Source organism: Protopterus annectens, chromosome 14.part0, assembly GCF_019279795.1.
Source record: "Protopterus annectens isolate FY-2018-M chromosome 14.part0, PAN1.0, whole genome shotgun sequence".
Lineage (NCBI taxonomy): Eukaryota > Metazoa > Chordata > Ceratodontiformes > Protopteridae > Protopterus > Protopterus annectens.
In genome coordinates, this window is record NC_056748.1 from 107,325,145 (window position 1) to 107,345,937 (window position 20,793).

Sequence of the window (20,793 nt, forward strand, 5' to 3'; positions counted from 1 at the left end):
AAGTTATATACATATTAAATTAGTCACATGATCAATTTAAAAGCAATAAAGCACACACTTTTTCACTACAACCCTCCCATAACATTCTATCTGGCATTTAACCCCTCAGCTCCCAACTTTTTTACACACTACATTGGAATGAGGGGTGTCTCTGATGGACCAATACTTAATACATCAGGAATGCGGGAGCAACCGGCTGGAGGATCTTTAAGCTTATCAAATCCCATACAACAGCTGGACAGTATGATGGTGAAATGTAAGAAACTACAATTGGAAGTTTCATACTCCTGACAGTGTATTAGTGAAGAGATAGTGCCTAAAGGACTTACCATTATCCAACAGGTTTGGTGGAAGGCTCAGCTTTCCATAAAGAACTAACTGCTTTATTTAATAAACAAGGCTTGTAGTTATTAGAAGTGATGTGTAAGAACTATCAGCTTCAAGTAGATATTATACGTGAAGCCAGTGCTTTGGAAAGTTATATTATTATGAACAATGATTTGCAGTGCTATCATTTTGATTATAATATATAAACTTGTAAACAGTCCATCAATAAACTTAAAGAAACTAAACTAAAAAGCTAAAAAGAGATTGTTTAGCCTATGCCGCAGGTTCCACCTATCTGAAACCTCCTGGATCTCAAACGTCAAGTGTGATTGGATAGGGCAGATGAAATCGGCGCCCAAGACCCACCCCCTCAGAGTGCAGACAACATGGAGGAGAATGCTGCCCAACAAATACGGAGAAGTGAACGGCTGGCATCTAATAGAGACAGGGGAATGGATTATACAGAACAAGCTGGCACAGTGAGGGTAGAACATTTTCAAAACAGGTCTTTCAATCACAATCCTCAGAAGACAAAATATCAGAGGAACAACCAGGGACCAAAAAAGAACAGGAAGGGCAGGTAAAAGCTATCAACCATTCTGCAAGTAGTGACTGTAAAATAAGTTTGAGTTCAACAAATGACTTTAAAGTCTATCATTTTTCTGAATTAGACATTAGCATTGAACTTGTTGATTTATTGGCAAAGGGACACACATTTGTGCCTGCATATAGAGCAGATTTAGTCAATACTCTGTTGGATGTAATGTTGTTTGTAAGGAAGTTAAATTTACAAGTGCTGTTGGGACAAATTGAACTTCCAATGCATACTTTTAGAGTAGCTAGTAAATATTACCATCCACTACATCTGACACTATTGTTGTTTGAACAAGTTTGTGAGTTAGATATATGAAACTGCCTGTCATTTACAAAAAAAGGATAATGGATTTAACTCTAACATAACAAACAGTGAAAGACAAGCACTTGAGTTCCTAAAACAAGCAAATGTGAGAATCATGCAACCTGATAAAGGGGGAGGCCTTGTGATTTTGAACACTGTGGACTATATCAGAAGAATGAATATGGTCTTAGATAGTAATACATATGTGGACATTTCAAGAAATGAACTGAACATAGTGTATTCTAGAATTAAAATATTGCTTAATGATTTATTTATCAAAGCAAACATTGATATAGAGTTTAAGGCTTATTCAACTGGATTAAATTATTTTGCTTTATCGATTATTTGTTGGCTGCTTTACTTCCTGGTTTTTGGTTTGGTTATTTCCTGGTCTTGTGCACATCTTGGTTATTGATATAGAGTTGTTTATTTTTTTTAACCATGCTTGCCCTAAGATTCCCATTTTGTTTGGCCAACCTAAAATACATAAATGTGTTTTTGATCCACCGATGAGGCCGCTCGTTGATGCAAGGAACAGCATTATATATGCTTCTGTTAAGGTTGTTGACCAATTTTTAAAAAAGTATGTAGTGATCTAAAAACATATTTGTAAAGACTTGTGGTCCTTTCTGAAGGTCATTAACAACTTGACATATAAGACCGATCTTAATTTTATGACAGTAGACGTCAAAGATTTGTACTCTTCTATCCCTCATCTAGAGGGGATTGAGTGGGTAAGTTGTTTACTACAGAATAGAGGGGCCCCAAGAACTGAGGTGAATCTTGTAGAAGAGTTATTGGACTTAATTTTGTCCAATAACTACATTGCCTTTAACAAGAGATATTTCCTGCAAAAAATTGGCGTGGCTATGGGCTCCCCATGTGGGGCCAGCTTCGCCAATCTAGATATGGCTTATTGGGAGCAGGGATATATCTTTAAAATAACTGGAATAAAAGAAAACATATGTCATTATACTAGATTTTTGGATGACATTTGTATTCTATTCAAAGGTGATGTATTTATAGCAGAAGAGTTAGTGACTTACTTTAACTGTACTACCCAGTTTCTGATGCTTACTTACAATTTTGATGCCAACAGGATTGCCTATTTAGAGGTGTATTTGAGTAAAGACAGTATTAATAAATGCTTTATAGCTGAGATCTTTAGAAAAGAAACTTACTCTAACTCATTACTACATTTCAGATTGCTGTCACCCTTTCACCAGAAAAAGTCAGTAATCAAGGGTCAATTTGTAAGGGCAGCACGCATGACATCTTTAGAGATTGACTGATTATGAATGTAAAAATTTACATGACATGTTTACTAAAAGAGGATACCCCCAGAATTTAGTATCAGAAGTGATATGGGAGGTACAACATAAAAGAATGACAGGTTTCTATCAACCCATTCTATCACAGAGAGAAATATTAGTTCCACCGAATAGTGATTTGACTGAATCTATGAATAATTCAGCAAGGTCATTCCATGGTACACACAATCTAGTCACGATGTATAGCATGAATGCCCAAGAAATTGATACTATTCTGATTAAAAACTGAGATATAGTTCAAAATGTCTGTATGGTGAGACAAAAACTACAAGAGCGCCTTCATATTACCTTCAAGCGGGGTCTCAACCTGAAAAGTATCTTGGAGAGGAAACCGAATCTCCTTACACATAGGACAGGAATGTTTAAATACCTTATGTGTAATTTTTGTAAATATATAGATATAGAGCAGAATTTTACTATCGGGGGCAACGTTATAAGACAACACAAGCTAGATTGCCAATCTAAGCTAGTGGTGTATGCAGCTCTGTGCCAAAGTTGCCCATCCTTCTATATAGGCAAAACGGAGAGAAGACTGAGAGAACGAGTCTACGGACATCAATATGCTATTAGTAAATTAAAATTGGGGAACGCCTTAGCAAGGCATATAAAATAATACCCACATCATCATTTTAAATTTCGAGCAATAGATTGCATCATAACAGATGGAAGGGGTGGCCCAGAAACATTGTTGTTAGAAAGATCGGAACTGTCGTGGCAGTTCCGTACTGATGCATATCATTACTCCGGTCTGACCGAAATGTGTTCCATTTTCTGTATTCTAAAGTTGAGAAGATTAAATAGATGAAGTTTAACTTGTGCTAATTTTTAAATAATTTTATTATGAAGTATATTAAGTGTGAAAGTAAGTTTGTTATTAACTAGTATAAGTATGCATATATAAATTATAACAATTTTTTACATTGTATGTAGTGAGTAAAAAAGTTTGTATAATGGGAGCTGAGGGGTTAAATGCCAGATGGAATGTTATGGGAGGGTTGCAGTGAAAAAGTGTGTGCTTTATTGCTTTTAAATTGATCATGTGACTAATTTAATGTGTATATAACTTGTAGTATTGAAAGTACCTGTTATCTGAAGAAGTTTGCTAAAAGGCAAGACGAAAAGCGCTTCATATTAAAGTTTTTAGGAAGTACTCAGTCTGGTTCTTTGGCAAATAATTTGATTCAGTTATTTGGAAATCCAATGATTGCACCCAGTTTGCAGCCATTAGTGAACTTGTCGAGCCACAAGCCATCTTTTTTTCACCTGGTTTTCTGAGGAATACATTCCAAACAATAGGAGGCCGAGCACAGATAACACTGCTGGTAAAAATTATGCTGGTAGAGGTGAAATTCCCCCCCCCCCCATGACTGTATGCGTTCTGTTGGTGAGCTAGTTGGCTACCCATCTAATGACATATTTGTAAATCCACAGGTGGGTGACTTCTGCAATGATGCCTCAGAAGCGGGGAATTGCATCATAGCCCTTGAGCAAGTCAAGATAGGTGGTATGTACTGATTTGCCTTCATCCTGGGCTTTGATGACACTGTCGAAGAATTCCACTAGAGTTAACAGGCACAATCTAATCTGCCCTTGATGAAGCCAAAGTGGGTCGGGTGAAGAGTTTGAAGGTCACCAATATCCTAGTTGATAAGGTCCAAGATTATTCTCTCCATGACCTTACAGACAAGGTTGGTGAAGCTTATGGGTGTATAGTTCCTTGGGTCTGTTGAGGAATCCCCTCTCTGCAAGCGTATTAAGGTTGCTGTTTTCTCCTCTTCCGGGACAAAACCAGTAATTAGACTGTGGCTGAAGAGAGTATCCAGTGGTTCTGCTAACTCTTGCTTTAGACTGCTTAGTAAGCAGCCTGGGATATTATTCTGTCTCATAGAGTCCGTGTTTTTGACATTGACGAGTGTGGTTATGACTGGTTATTTGGGAATAATAGACAGCTAACTGTTGACAGGTATGCTGTGTGGTATGGTTGGCGGAGACAGGGGTGTGAAATTGTTGCCAAGCCTGTCTGCTATCAGGTTGGCAATGTCCTCAGGTTCAGTATGAGTGGTACCATCCACTCTGAATTTGGTGCAAACTGGGGCCTTCCCTTTTACATAACAGACATAGCTAAACAATGCCTTGAGATTATCCTTAGCTATGGATGCTAATTTAGCTTCATATTTAGCTTTAGAGGACTCTACAATATGTATAATTTGCTTGTTCAAGATATGGAGGGTGTTCTTCTGCTGAGACTATTCCCTCTTATTCCTGGACATTATTTTCTTTCTCTTGTTGTTTAATCTATTTATGCTAGATGACCACAATAGTGGCTTTTTTCATAAACAAGTTTTGATCTGTTCAGGTACAGCTAAGTCTATATGCTTATAAAGGTGTTTGTGCAGGGCATTTATGTACACCTCCATATAGAAGTATATACTGTCAGTGGTGGCAATAGGATTTAGACTATATATATGTCATTTCTTGGGAGGCTACAGTTTGCTTTGCAGAGATTTGTTTCCACTTTTATGATCCTGAGAGTAGTCCAGTATTATTGTTACATTGAATGTGACTGATTTATGACCAGACCTTACCAGGGAGGGTATCACACATGGTTTGGTGCAGGAATCTCCCATGTTGATGTGTACTAGGTCAAGGAGATTTGAGTTCCTTGTGGGGTTCAGAATATTTCAAGAATTCATGCTTATAAAGTGCAGGAACTTTTTGGCATGAGTGAGCTCATATATGTATTCCAATTGATGGAAGAAAAGTTAAAGTTACCCATGCCTAGGGTGTTTGTCTGTAGTATGAGTGACCCAAAAAGGTCCAGGAAGGCACTGTGGGGTTTTCCTGGTTCATGATGGCGGACCTGCAGCTAACAATGATGGGGAGGGGGGCTTCTCCTACAGTTAGTTGGACTTGTAACTCTGGGGAGTCACACTCTTTAACCAATCTTGAAGTCTACTTGTCTATTATGAAGATGGATACACCTCCTGTTTTGGTTCTTTCACATTCATTTCATGGCCTGAACATGTGGAAGGCATTATAGCCTTTCATGGCCAGAGTACTCTCTATGGCCCTAAACCATGTCTCTGTGACTGCACAAGCACTGAGATCCTCCCAAGTAAGAAGTGTCTCAATTGAGTGTAGATTCTGATTTAGACTCCTAACATTAAGCAGCATAACCTTGTGTTTGTATTTTGAGGATATTTTTATGTCAAGAAGTTTGTTCTTATGACATTGCCTAAAAATGTCACTATGAGGAGGCAAGTACCTTGGCCTGTAACCAAAAGGCAAGAGGTGACAGATGAAGAGCATCCCTGGCAAAGCAACATAGTCTGTTGACCATATCATCCCAGTGTGACAGCTATTGGATCCACCTGGAGTGACACCAGTAGCTAAGACAATTGTTGAAGTTGATAATTCTTTTGTTTGCATTGAGACATCATCCTAGGTGAAAGTAAAATGCTGCTTAGGGCTACAGACATACCTGTCTAGGACAGAAAATTTGAGAGATCAATCGTATCTCTCTTCATATAGTCCAGTGGGGTACGTCTCAAGTCATTTACTCCAACATGGATATGACAGAGCTCTAACTGTGGTTGTTGAGAGACTTGATTGCATGCGTGACTTTGCAGATCCTGGCACCTGACAGGCAGCTAACAGTAACTTTCTCCTAGTACAACCTGGTGAGGGAAACATCTGTGTGTCTCATTATGGATTTGCCTATGACCAAGACATTGGTTTTGAGGTGTTTTATCTTAAGGGCTTAATGGGTGAGACACTGATACATTTGTTTTTGTGTGCATTGGGTTCCATTGGGACTGTCATGAGTGCAGAAGGTTTGCATTTGTGAGGTCTCTGCTCCTTTGGTAAGCTCTGTGTATTTGGGTTTATATGTTATGCACTTGGTTTGTTGAGGAGGTGAAGTGTGTGTGCTGACAATTTGTTTTATTAGCTGGTTCATTGTTACCTGAGAGAGACAGAGCATTTATTCTAGATTCATGGTATAGTTGCATCTCTCATATATTGTTTTGGTACATTTTAGGAGTACATGGTTATCACTATAAATGAGGCAACAGAAACCTAGCTTTGTACAAACACAAGTACCCTTATTAAGCGTATTTAGATGGTCATTGCTAGCAGGGTAATTTTGTGAACAGCAATAACTGGGCTTTCTATGAGGGACATAGGTGCCACCCCAGAAGCTATAATAGGCTCCCACTGCATGCAAAGCAGTACTACTCAATGGCCCTGTTCAATCACAACCTTAACTACTGGTTCAATGATTGTGTGGTTGCCTCTGAGCTGGCATCTATGTCCCTTATGGACAGGTGCCACACACACACTCTGCTAAAAATTACTATTCAACTATGCTCAATTAGGGTACATGTGTTTTTACATAGCTAGGCTAAATACCCTAGTGATATTAGACTAGTAGCCTCATATGAAGCTATGTGCCTATGCAGGTAAAGGTAAATCCACGACACTGTCCAGAGCACAAAGTTTATTGTAGAACATCAAACAGACTCAGTGCTTTCACCCCTCATTCTATAGGGCTTCTTCAGATTAAAATTAACCCTATACAGCTGCACTTTTATAAAAACAAATAATTACCTAATTAATCAATCAATTAGGTATATCATCATCTTTAAAGTGAACATGCAGCTTAAATATACAATGCAAATAGTATAAAATTGATATACAATTAAAACTGAAACAAAGTTTAAAACTTCACAAAACTTGTTAAAAATGCACACATAAAATTGAAGAATATGCATATAATTCATATAAGTCATACAGAGGCTCACTACTGCTCAGTGATGCTAAAAACTAAACTAAAAAAGTATGTGATACAAACTGACAGTGAAAATGTATGACCTGCAATATAAAAACGCCATACCAACTGTGATTTGTATTTTAAGATACTAGAAATAGAGATGCAGTCATTGATGCTTGGTAGTTTAGGTGCATCCAATCAAAGTTGCTATGAACATTCCTTCATTTCTAGCATAGTTTTAAAATCGCCACCAGCATCAGACTTTGGTAACCTGTCAACCACAAAGAATAAAAACCTTTTAAAGTTCACACACACCTCACTGTGGGCATACAAGGTACTGGACCTTTTATTATTTTTAGTGTCCCTGTTTTGCTTTAAAATATGCTTCCTAAGTTTGCGTATAGTTTTGGCCACATAAAATGCCAGGCAGCTAGGGCAGGTAGCTAAATAATGACCATGTCTGTAATGCAGTTGCAGTATCCAGGACATTTAAGAGATCTGTTATGGTTGTTGATATACACATATGGACCATCATTAATATACTTACACGTGCTGCACATACCACATTTACTCATCAAAGAAATATTGTGGTTGGGAGGCCCTGGGCCTCCTTCCAACAATTCTTTCAAATTCACCCCTCTACTATATTGAAAAGTGGGTGAAGGGCCCAGTGTATCTCTCAGAGCACCGGTAAATACTGTGTCCATGTTGTTTGTATAATCCTCTTAATTCTGGGTGCTAAATAATTATATTGTGATATCATTACTGCCCTCGTTGTAAATGTGTTGTGTTCAGTAACCCCTTGGTCAACAGAATTGATCCCATCTCTTGTGTCATCCAAGAGAATGGGCTGAAATACAGTCTTCCTTTTCTTAAGGATCTCTTTTTTGTGTACTTATCAATACATCCATTGGACAATCCCTATTTCTAAACATGTCAACTAAATTGGACATTTCTTTTTTGAATGGTTCATCCTGACTGACTAGCCTTGATAACTGGACCATTTGTCCTTTCACAACATTTTTTAAGGGTATGGGGGTGACATCTCTCAAAATGAAGAAAGGAATCGCTGTAGTTTTTTTTTACAAAAATGTTTGAACATATTTCCTCATCTTCTTTATACAAGAGGATGTCCAAAAACTTGATTCTATCTGTACTAGTATGACTAGTGAACTTTAAAAATCCAGTGGTATCCCCCAGATAATTAATAAATTCTAGTGATTCCTCTTTTGTGCCTAACCATATAATTAGTATATGATACAGGTATTGTAAATAAATAATCATTTTATACACATACTCAGGATTAAACACATATCGCCTCTCCCATTCTGCTAACACTAGGTTTGCATATATTGGGGCGCATCTGGCACCCATTGCTACACCCTTAATCTGCTTGTAAAACTCTTCATCAAACAGAATGACATTATTCAATGACACTGTTTCCATCAAATCAACTATAAGTACCCTTTGGACATTGTGCAACTCACTAAACTCAAACTGTTGCCAAAAAACTCGAAACCTGTGTCATGGGGGTATAACAGAAAAAAGATTGATGACATCAACAGTTACAAATAAATATTCTTCATTGCAGTTTAAATTTAAGTTTCTAAACAGTGCAGGAATCTCCTAGTATATATGGGGTCTTTTCTACTAAAGTTTTTTTTTACACAAGATATCAATAAACAAAGTCATAGGTTCAGTTTTTGACTCCCAAGCTGCAACAATAGGTCTAAATGGGGGTGAATTTAAGTTTTATGAATTTTGGGGATACCAGAAATACAAGAAATAACAGAGGTATCCACCATAAGAAATTTGTACTCATCTTCAGAAATAATCCTTCACACAAATGCTCATAAAGTTGCCAAACTATTTTAGCACAGGCACTGTACACATCAAATTTCGAAACTCTTTCATAAGTATCACTGTCATTCAACAATTCCTCCATTTTACATGTATAATCCTTCATGATTACGACCCCCCCCCCAACCTTTATCAGCTTTCATCATTCTATACACATTTGTTTCAGTAAGTTGTTTTATGCAAAATTTCTCAGCACTAGATACATTTTTCATAATATGTTTGTCAGTATAAATACATCTCCTGATCTGGGTTTCACATAAATGTTCAAATAGAATGATAGTGGGGTTTCCAGCTGGAATAAAAGTACTGCTCCATTTAAAACTCAAAAAATTATCAACAGTGGGGCTGACATTGTTAGAAAAAAATACCTTCAAATTCAAAAGTCTGGTGTAAAGTTTTAGTTGCAAAAGTAACCTCCACACATCATATCGGTACATAGGTAAAACCTTTTTTTAGCAGAGATACATGATCAAAAAAAATATCCAAGTCAGTAAAATTATAAATGAGAAAGCCATCCATGCAAAAATGCTTACAAAGGAGTGCACCTGAATCATTGTGAGAATTCACAGAATCAGGACTAAGTTCATCCAGAAATGCACAATAAACATCAACAAAAGTGTCCAATGGCCTGTCTTCCAAGGAACATGTTGCACTTAATTGTAATTTGTTCTGTTGTCGACTTGAAAATTGGTATTGTGATTGTGTGAGTGAGAGTGAGAGAGTGAGAGAGAGAGTGTGTGTGTGTGTGTGTGTGTGTGTGTGTGTGTGTGTGTGTGTGTGTGTATGTGGACTGAAGAGCAGAGGTTTGTATCCCACAGTTACTTCTCCAATGCATGGATTTGCCAGTATTTTTGATACTTGCACATGCCTACACATTCATTTCTTGCAGGTCTCTCAACCAGCCTGCTGAAGTCATCTACTATAAGTTCACTTGCAGTCTGATGTACATAAGACTTGTGCCGTGCTGCATGTGTAAATTATTGTGTTCTGTAGTTTGTGTACTTAGATAGGGAGGGGTTCTATTTCCACTGTAATCAACTTGTCACGTGTGTGAGCTGTTCCTTGACATTACAGCCAGCCTTTTACACTATTACCATATCCTTCTTACCAGACACTGCTGACGTCATCAGCTATAATGTGTTGTGTTATACACTCCAAGTCAGACTTGAGCTGTGGTACTTGTGTTAAGTACTGTAGCCTCTAGTCTGTGTGTTTTGATAGGTAGGGGGTCTATTTTCACTCCAATCAAGTGAGGTGTGTGAGTTGTAGCTTAACATTATAAAGAGCATTTTAAACCTGCATGTGGGACACTGTTATCTTGTCCTCAACAGACACTGTTGATGATATCAGCTATATTACATTTTGGATATGCAGTACTCCCACACCAGGGTAGGTTCAAGAGACTGTCCTGGGGCCAGACAGAAGTCATTTAATCTTATACAATAAAGTTTACAGTGACATGGCTTTTAATATAGCCACATATATCATGGCATTGTGCATATGCCCTGTGTTATATTGCCCTGTGGTCTCTCCAGCTGCTACATGTGTCTGGTGAGGTACATGTTAAAAAGATCATGATACTCTATTAGTGCTGTAATGAGAACCAAACAAAAAAACTGTAGAATCAACAAAAGGCAAACCAAAGGTAAAAAACTCAGTTTATTATCAAATAAGTTAGCGCTTTCGTACAAATAGATAGAATGTACTTCCTCAGACAAAAAAGCCCAGTTTACAGATAGTATTTAAACTCATACAATCAATTAATTATTCCATTAATTCACCAGAAAGCCCACCACTTTCTTAAAGCAACATTGATTAATATGAAATTAAAAATGTATATTTGGTTCATGTTATTTAAAATGTGATGCTAAAAAGCACTAAAATTACCCTGCAGACACAATTCACAATTAGATACAATGAAACTAAATATCCTAGAAAAATACTAATAAGAATATTAAGCAAATAATTCCCCTTTATCGCCTAACCTGAAATTTTATCTATCTAGAGCTTTTAATTTAAGGAGACATTTGATGGAATACATGGTATTTAAACCGGGTGAACGGTATGCATTGGTTCTAATGTGCCAAAATTGTTTAAATACCATCTGTAAACTGGACTTTTTTGTCTGAGGAAGTACAATCTATCTATTTGTATGAAAGCGCTAACTTATTTGATAATAAATTAAGTTTTTTTTACCCTTGGTTTGCCTTTTGTGGATGCTACAGTTTTTTTGTTTGGTTCCAGTTCGCTTGTTTGGATGGCAAATGGTAATTACTCCCTTTCCCAGTCTTTATTTTTGGATTCTCAACATGGTAAAGGTCCTACTTCATCAGAGGCGAATGCCGTGGGAGCGTTGACATTACTCATAGAAAGCCTCTCCAACCGTGTGGATGCCTTAGCACAACAACTTTCCAGTCAAACTTCTTCCCCTGCAATTCAGGCAGCTGTTAACTCTAGAGCTGCTGAAAGTACTGTACATAATTTAACTACATCCAACTCCACCTTACAAGCAGGTCAAAGCAATGGTTATTTACATGCTGTTTTATCCAATGGTGACATACAGCAGCGTTTGGCCACTGATATTCACCTGGATTTACCTAACTTGACCAGCTTCATTTGTACTCTGATGCAGTTCGGTGGGCTGCATTGTGAAAATAGTGGTGTTTTTCACGAAGAGCAGTGAACGATCGTATCTAATCTGAAAAAGTTTGACAACAAACTTTTAAAGTACAAAAAGTTGCAAGTGGAAACTTTATATTTTAAAGAATGTATCAAACATAAACTGGTCCCTAAAGGTCTTCTCCAATGGAAATATCTGGTCGGCTTAGAAAAGGGATCTCAGTTTCACTTGCAACTTATTGATTTTTTCAATAAACAAGGTTTAGATGTTTTTGGAATTACTCATTGCCAATTACAACAATCAAATGGTTAACATGAAATCTAACTTAGAATCTTTAGAACACTATCAAATCGGATTCAGACTTTAGTAGGTATGAATTAGATTACTGGAGAATATTTTCTAGTATAAATTCTCTTCTGAATAAAATTATGGAAAATAAAAAACGTAAACTTCAACATGATAAATGTGACTATGAACAACATGTGGCATATCCTGACCCACCAGTTAACAATAACAGTCTTTCACACTCTGCCTTAAGAGAAGTTTCCATGGAAGCAATCAACGCTGACAAGTTGTACCCTGATGATGCTTCAAATGTGAATGAGAACAACATTTGCAGGAGTGAACAGATATGAAATAATCAACAAAATGGACAAGGAGAAGTGCTCAATAACAATATCAATAATAATAGAGCACCACAAGGAGCCCATAACTGCAATAACCCTAATTCTTTTCAAATGTCGTCTACCAACTATCTGAAAAACAATGCAGGAAGAATAACCGGCGGAAGAGATAGCTGGATTTGGTATGACTCCATTAACTGTGCTTAAATGCTCTCAGGGTGACTTTAACATTTTTAATTTTAGTTCTATAAATATTGGTCAGTCATTTGTGGATTTTCTAGCACAGGGTATGAAATTTGTTCCACCATTAAGGTCTAATTTACCTCAATTATTATGTGATTTGAAACTCTATGGGTGGAAATTGAATCTATCTGTGTTGTTTGGTAACAATTCTGTGTTGAATAATAATGAAAGGGTGGCTAGTATTTTTAACCCACCCATTCACAATATACTTGTATTATTTGAGAAGGTTTGCGAGATTCATTTTATGGTATTATTTAATAGTAATAACAAATTCAATGTTACAGCTCATTCTGACATGCCTGAAATGGAATTTATTTCTTTTTTGAACATGCAGAAAGTCAGGATTATGCAACCGGACAAGGGCAGGGGCATTGCATTTATTGATGGACATGCATACTTAAACAAAATGTACAAGTTACTTAATAGTGTGAATTATGAATAAGTATCTCAATCAACTTAATCAGTCCCATCATAAAATATGGGCAATTCTCAATTATTTATTTATTGAAGTGAGAATTTCTTTAGATACCTTTCATTATTCAAGTACGCCAGCCCCTATCACACCAGTCTTGTTTGGAACACTGAAGATCCACAAAAGATTATTGTATCCTCCATTCTGACCTATTATAGATGGATGTCAGTCCATCATTTATACATGTGCAAAATGGGTTGACACCAGGCTCAAATCTGCCCTGAAGACAGAAAAGCAAATTTGCCAAGATTCCTGTTGCCAACTCCTACAGATTTCTTTCTTTGTATTAAACTGTTGTAAATATTACAAAGTAAATTTTCATCATAACCTCTAAGCAGCAGTCTCTCAAACACTTCACCCAACATTTCATCCCATAAAGTCGGGTCAGAAGTGTTTCTACGAATTCTCCTGAACTCACTTCCAGGTAATGCCTTTATCAAATGAAGGGGATGCATACTGCCTGCATGCAGACAATTATTAACCGCTGTTGGTTTCTTAAAGGCCTTATGTTGAACCAAATTATCCCTTCCTACATAAAATTCAACATCCAAAATGGTATGTTGCGTTTTGAAATTTCAAAAGTAAACTTTAATCCATGCAAATTATTATTCAAATCATCCATGAATATTTTGAATGAGGAAACTTCACCTTTCCAAACAAAAATCAAACCATCAATATAACATTTATAAAACACAATGTTATTAATGAAAAAAGTAGTTTGAAACATGAAATCTTTCTCAAACTCACCCATATAGATTATGGCATAACTGGGAGCAAAAGTTGCTCCCATAGCTGTCCCCTTAACCTGAAGAGGAAAGAAATCTGTAGGAGTTGGCAACAGGGAACGCTCAGGTAATGCCAATGGAGAAGAGCAAATTTTCTTTGTCTCTAAATATTCAGAATTTTCAAAGACTATAGAAAATATTATAAAACAGCTATGGCATGTAATTTGTGATGACATTTCTATCGGACATTTATTTCCAAGGTGGATCACCTTTTCTTATAGTAGGTATAAGAATTTAAAAGAGCTTTTGAATAGGAAGCTGGTACATTCACGTGATGGGAATGTAGGAATGTTTAGATGTGGACAATGTTCTATTTGTGATAAGGTTAGTAATCTGCATGGGAAGAAGATTAATGGTAGAAAATATGTAGCCTTTGAAAGATTCAATTGTACATCCTCAGGGATAGTTTATATTTTGGGATGCAACTGTGTGTAACCCTTGTGGTATATAGGACAAACAACCAGAAGAGCTAAGGTTCATATTCTGGAACATTTAGGGGACATTAGGAGGAAGAATATGTACAGTCCTGTAGCTTCCCATTTCGTTACAGTACATGAGGGTGAAATTGATGGATTTAACATCAGTGTTTTGGCTAGACCCCACTCATCTAGAGGAAATTTTAAAAATGAATTAAATAGGTTAATCTTTAATTATCATACTTTACACCCCAGAGAGATGAATTTAGATGGTGGAATGGGTTGATATTTTTTTGTTTATTTTGTTTGTTTTTGCTTGCCTTTGTCTGCTTTTGTCTGTTTTTGTCTGTGTTTTTTATTAATTAAAAGTTACATTAATTTATTTAGCTAGTTTGCAAAATTTGCACTTTAAATATTTAATATAAAAACATTTAACATAAACATATAAATAAATATAATAGCACTTTAGATGTGGATAGTATTTTAATATAATAGCATTTCATATATATAAAGTTTATTACAGTTTTTTCAGCTTACAGTTTATCAGTTTTGATTAAACTTGGATTGTCAATAAAATTGCGTTCAAGTCATTCTTTTGTGGATTCTTCTGGCTCAAAGGCTCCTGTAACCTTTTCTGGATTTTCGCTAGTTTTGATTAAACAATTAATTTGATAAAATTTCTTGTTTTATATTGCAATAAATATTTAATGTATTTGTGCCTTAAGAAGATGCAATTATAGTTAATTGGTGTTGATTAGTTAATTGATGTTACTATATATAGGATGTAGTACATTTAAAAATTGTTCCACTGAAGGCGAATTGCCGAGGTACCAGAACGAATGGATTATTAAATGGAATTATATTCATCCTAGATTTGGTTTCCTTCCTTCTTGCTTTGGTTTGCCAATGGTAGCAGTTCTGCTGGTACAGGCTGATTCACCAACTGTCACATGATGTGTTCTGTCAGTGAGCCAGTTGTTTACCTATCACTTGATGTAAGGTTTAATCCCCGGCTTGGGTTTTTTCCTCAATGATACCTGCATGTGTGATGGTGTCAAAACCCTAGGCCAGATCACAATAGGCAGTAAGGACTGTCTTACCTTCCTCCAGGTCTCTGACACAGAATCAATGTGCTGTGACAACATCACAGATCACCTGTGGTGTGACCCAGCACATAAACCTTCTTGATATGGTAGAATGCACAGTTCAACACACCCTTCACATGACCTACACACAGTGCAGACTGGAGAAGTTGTTGACCGCAACTGAGCTCAAAATATAAGTATCTTGATTTTTTTGATTATTTTTACAGATTACTGTTTTTAAAATTTAATATATATAAAGCACTTTGTCTATTCAGTATCTTCACAAATCCTTATCTGTTTAAAAACTTTCATTTGTCTCTCTAGTGCTTGCTGTCTGTAGACTATTGTGTAAACTGAAACATTTCCTCTGTGTAATTATCTTTTGGCTAGTGGGGGCTGGTTCTTTTGTGTTCTTGTAAAAAAAAAGAAGCTGTTCTGTTTTTTAAGCCCTAACTTTGATAGGGTTTCTGTCTTTACACACAGTGCAGACTGGAGAAGTTGTTGACCGCAACTGAGCTCAAAATATAAGTATCTTGAATTTTTTTGATTATTTTACAGATTACTGTTTTTAAAATTTAATATATATATAAAGCACTTTGTCTATTCAGTATCTTCACAAATCCTTATCTGTTTAAAAATTTTCATTTGTCTCTCTAGTGCTTGCTGTCTGTAGGCTATTGTGTAAACTGAAACATTTCCTCTGTGTAATTATCTTTTGGCTAGTGGGGGCTGGTTCTTTTGTGTTCTTGTAAAAAAAAAAAAAAGAAGCTGCTCTGGTTTTTAAGCCCTAACTTAGATAGGGTTTCTGTCTTTACACACAGTGCAGACTGGAGAAGTTGTTGACTGCAACTGAGCTCAAAATATAAGTATCTTGATTTTTTTTTGATTATTTTTACAGATTACTGTTTTTAAAATTTAATATATATAAAGCACTTTGTCTATTCAGTATCTTCACAAATCCTTATCTGTTTAAAAACTTTCATTTGTCTCTCTAGTGCTTGCTGTCTGTAGGCTATTGTGTAAACTGAAACATTTCCTCTGTGTAATTATCTTTTGGCTAGTGGGGGCTGGTTCTTTTGTGTTCTTGTAAAAAAAAAAAAAAAAAGAAGCTGTTCTGGTTTTTAAGCCCCAACTTTGATAGGGTTTCTGTCTTTACACACAGTGCAAACTGGAGAAGTTGTTGCCCGCAACTGAGCTCAAAATATAAGTATCTTGATTTTTTTTGATTATTTTTACAGATTACTGTTTTTAAAATTTAATATATATAAAGCACTTTGTCTATTCAGTATCTTCACAAATCCTTATCTGTTTAAATACTTTCATTTGTCTCTCAAGTGCTTGCTATCTGTAGGCTATTTTGTCCCACCCTCCCTCCCTGTTGGTGTCTTGCTCTTATATTTGGTGGCTTTGCAGTTGCCCGCCCCTACTGTGACACACCTCCCAGTCTAGTGTCATTAGCTCATTCTGCCTAATACAGAGAGAACATTTGATAAGGCCTTCTGTTCCTCCTTTTTCCCTTTCAAAAAGTAAAACAAAACTTTTTTTGTTTTTCTCTTTCGCCTGAACCTTCTTGTGTTCTGATTGTCCTTCACAAACATTTTGGAAATATACAGTATATTTCAGAGCATTTGTTATAACTGTATTTGCTATAACTGATTTAAGTATTTTTTCTGGCTTTTTGATTATTTACTGCTTAGCGACTGCATTTCCGCCTGTTTATACAGCTCTGCATTCTATTTAAACTGTTTTTGTGTTGATTAACTGTTTTGCACTTTTAAAAAGTTATTTGTTGCTTAATTTTACCTGTAGGCTAACAAACTCAAGTGCGCTAGCAATTTAAAAGCATTTATAGCATTTACTGTCTGTTTTTCCTCTGTTTTCTGCAAAAAAAAAAAAAAAAAAATCTTATTTTCCCGCCTTACTGAATTAGAATAGTCCAGTCTTCAGAGTTTGCTGATCTCTGAGCTTTGTCTTGGTTCCTGTGCTATTCCATATCCTTATTTGGATAAAAGGAAGCGTCTTTGTTCACCAGTTGGAGTGGGGAGCACTGAGAAGCCTATTTGTCCCTAGAGGAGTGGTTCCAGCCAGAAACTTGTAGTCTATTGGCCATTTTGGGTCAATTCCTAGCTCTTTTCAGCCCCCTGTAATAAAGCCCGCTTTAGTGCGCTTTTTCGCTTGTATTCAACTCAGCACCGCTCCTCGTGGTGTCCTGCAGAGTTCTACAAGCAGCAGAGAGCAAAAGAGTGACTTTTTCCTGATTTAAGTATTTTTTTCTGGCTTTTTGATTATTTACTGCTTAGCGACTGCATTTCCGCCTGTTTATACAGCTCTGCATTCTATTTAAACTGTTTTTGTGTTGATTAACTGTTTTGCACCTTTAAAAAAGTTATTTGTTGCTTAATTTTACCTGTAGGCTAACACACTCAAGTGCGCTAGCCGTTTAAAAGCATTTATAGCATTTACTGTCTGTTTTTCCTCTGTTTTCTGCAAAAAAATATCTTGTTTTCCCGCCTTACTGAACTAGAATAGTCCAGTCTTCAGAGTTTGCTGATCTCTGGGCTTTGGCTTGGTTCCTGTGCTATTCCATATCCTTATTTGGATAAAGGGAAGCTTCTTTGTTCAACAGTGGGAGTAGGGAGCACTGAGCAGCCTATTTGTCCCTAGAGCAGTGGTTCCAGCCAGAAACTTGTAGTCTATTGGTCATTTTGGGTCAATTCCTAGCTCTTTTCAACCCCCTGCTATAAAGCCCGCTTTAGCGCGCTTTTGCGTGATTTAGCGCGGAGTTGCCCATAGAGCACCATCGGGCAGCGCCGGGTAAACAAGGTTAAACTATTTCTGGCTCCGTAAAGTCTGCTCTTCGATTTTTCCCTTAGAACTTCTCTACTTGCAATCTAAACAGTCTATTCTCTATCTCAAAAGCTCAGCACTTGCTCCTAAAGCATTTTTATATAGGTAAAGTACTTATATACTAAACAAAGTACTACATTAGCCTAGAATCCCCTTGAGTACCCATTTCCCTATAGGTCCCTTCTGACTCAGTTACACAGCAAACTTTTTTCTAGCATGTCGAAGGGTCAGTTGCTAGCGTCCTCTCCTGTTCAGCTGGTGAATCTGGGCATCTTGAGGCAATGTTACAATTGCCTCATGTACACAGACAACCCACTCCTTCTCCCACAAAACACAAATACATGTGAGAGATGCAACTATATAGCCAAACTGGAGGCTGAGCTCTCTCAACTCAGGACTGGCAAGACCAGACAGGAGGAGAAGGAAACCATGCACACCACAAACCCAGTTTCACATAGAACTATCACAACTGCAAAACAAACACATAAACACACAAAGACATACTCGGAGGCACTGATCAAAAATCTACCAAAACTACAGAGGCCTCCAAAGCAGACACCCAAGCAACTGCCACCTCAAGACATAAGACATGCAACACATAGTTCTCAAAGTCAGTGTGCTAAACAGTCACAGCCCTTAAGGCCAAACACAATGCCAGACACACTTGTTATAGGTGACTCCATAGTCAGACACACTGACGTCCCAGTCACCAGACTGAATAAGGAAAAGATCACAGTAAGCTGCCTGTCGGGCGCTAGAATCTGCCACATAACACAAGCACTCAGGTCACTCCACAGCAAGTACAAGTATGACTCAGTCATTGTCCATGCCGGTGTGAATGACCTGAGACGTACCTCCCTGGTCTACATGAAAAGAGACATAGAGGAGCTCTCAGATTATGTAGCCCAGGCCGGTATGACCCTGACCCTGAGCAGTATCCTACCCTCACCAAGAATGATGCCACAATACAGAGACAAAATGATCAGCTTTAATAATTGGCTTAATTACTGGTGTCATTCTAAGGGGATCCAATGTCTGTCTGCCTGGGATGACATGCTTGACAAGCCACGCTGCTTCACAAGGGACGGCTTGCACCTGTCACCCCTGGGCTTCCGGATATTGGCAAAGGCTCTTGCCACCCCCATAGTGCCTTTTTTTAGGCAAGGCTCAAATGATAAACCTACCACTATAGAAAACAAAAATGGAAAAAAACTAAGGGTAATATTGCTCAATGCCAGAAGTCTAAACCTCAAGATGCACGCCCTCGAAGCCCTCCTCAGTATGGAGAACATCGATGTCTGTGCTGTGACTGAAAACTGGTTCAAGGCTCCTGAGAGCACCCCAGCACTATCAGGTTATACCTCATATCATGTGTTCCGGCCCCAAAATCCGGACCGAACCACAAAAGGAGGGGGAGTATCCATATTCATAAAGGATACCCACACCTCCAGGTTAGTGGCAATGCACGAAGCATCGGAGACCATCCAGGTGCAATTAACCATAGGTAAAACTGCCCTACAGTTTGTAACATGCTACAGACCACCCTCTCAAACTCAGGAAACCCACACAGCCTTCCTGAAGACACTGGAGAGTATGAATGTCTCTCCAAACACCATCATATTGGGTGACTTCAACTACCCAAACATAGACTGGGAACATTACTCAAGCCCCAACACCCTAGCCCAAAGGTTCCTGGAGTTCATAAACTCAAATGCTATGGAAAAACTAGTCACCATTCCCACAAGAGGAGAAAATATACTAGACCTGATCATCACAAACTTGGGGACAAAATGCTCCACACTGGAAGTATATCCCTCATTGGTGAGATCAGACCATAAATTAATCTCACTGGAGATCCACATCCCGCCCCCAACCCCAGCAAAAAAGACCACAGTGAAGAACTTCTCAAAAGCAAACTTCACACTTCTTAAGACTGGAGTGGTATCCTTCAAGGCCCCTGAGCCAGTGGAAACCACAACCCACGCTGCTGAAACCCTTACAAATGCCTTCTACGAGCACCTCCAGGAATGTATGGATCAAGCAATCCCTAATAAAATCAAGACCCTTTCCACCAAAGGCAGGCGCTCGGTCTGGTGGACCCCAGCCATAAACAAACTCTACAACAAGAGGAGAAAGCTACTACATGACAGAGCAAAATCCCTAAAAGGGAAGGCATCTCTGATCAATACTAGCAAAAAACTACGATCACTCATAAAATCATCCAAGGCCAACTTTGAGAGAAAAATCGCTAAAGACACAAAAGACAATCATAAGGCCTTCTTTATCTATGTTAGAAACCTGGGTGGAAACTCCCAGATATGCTCAGAATTTGTCCAAAATGATACAAAAATCACTGAACCCACAGACATTGCCAACATACTGGCAGACAGGTTCAGTGCAAATTTCTCCCCTCCCTCCCCAAAAGGAGAAATATCTATCCCACCAGAGTCTAGCCTCCCAAACATCTCAGATGCCCAGGTGAGAGCTGCTCTCTCTAAAGCAAAAAACATAGCAT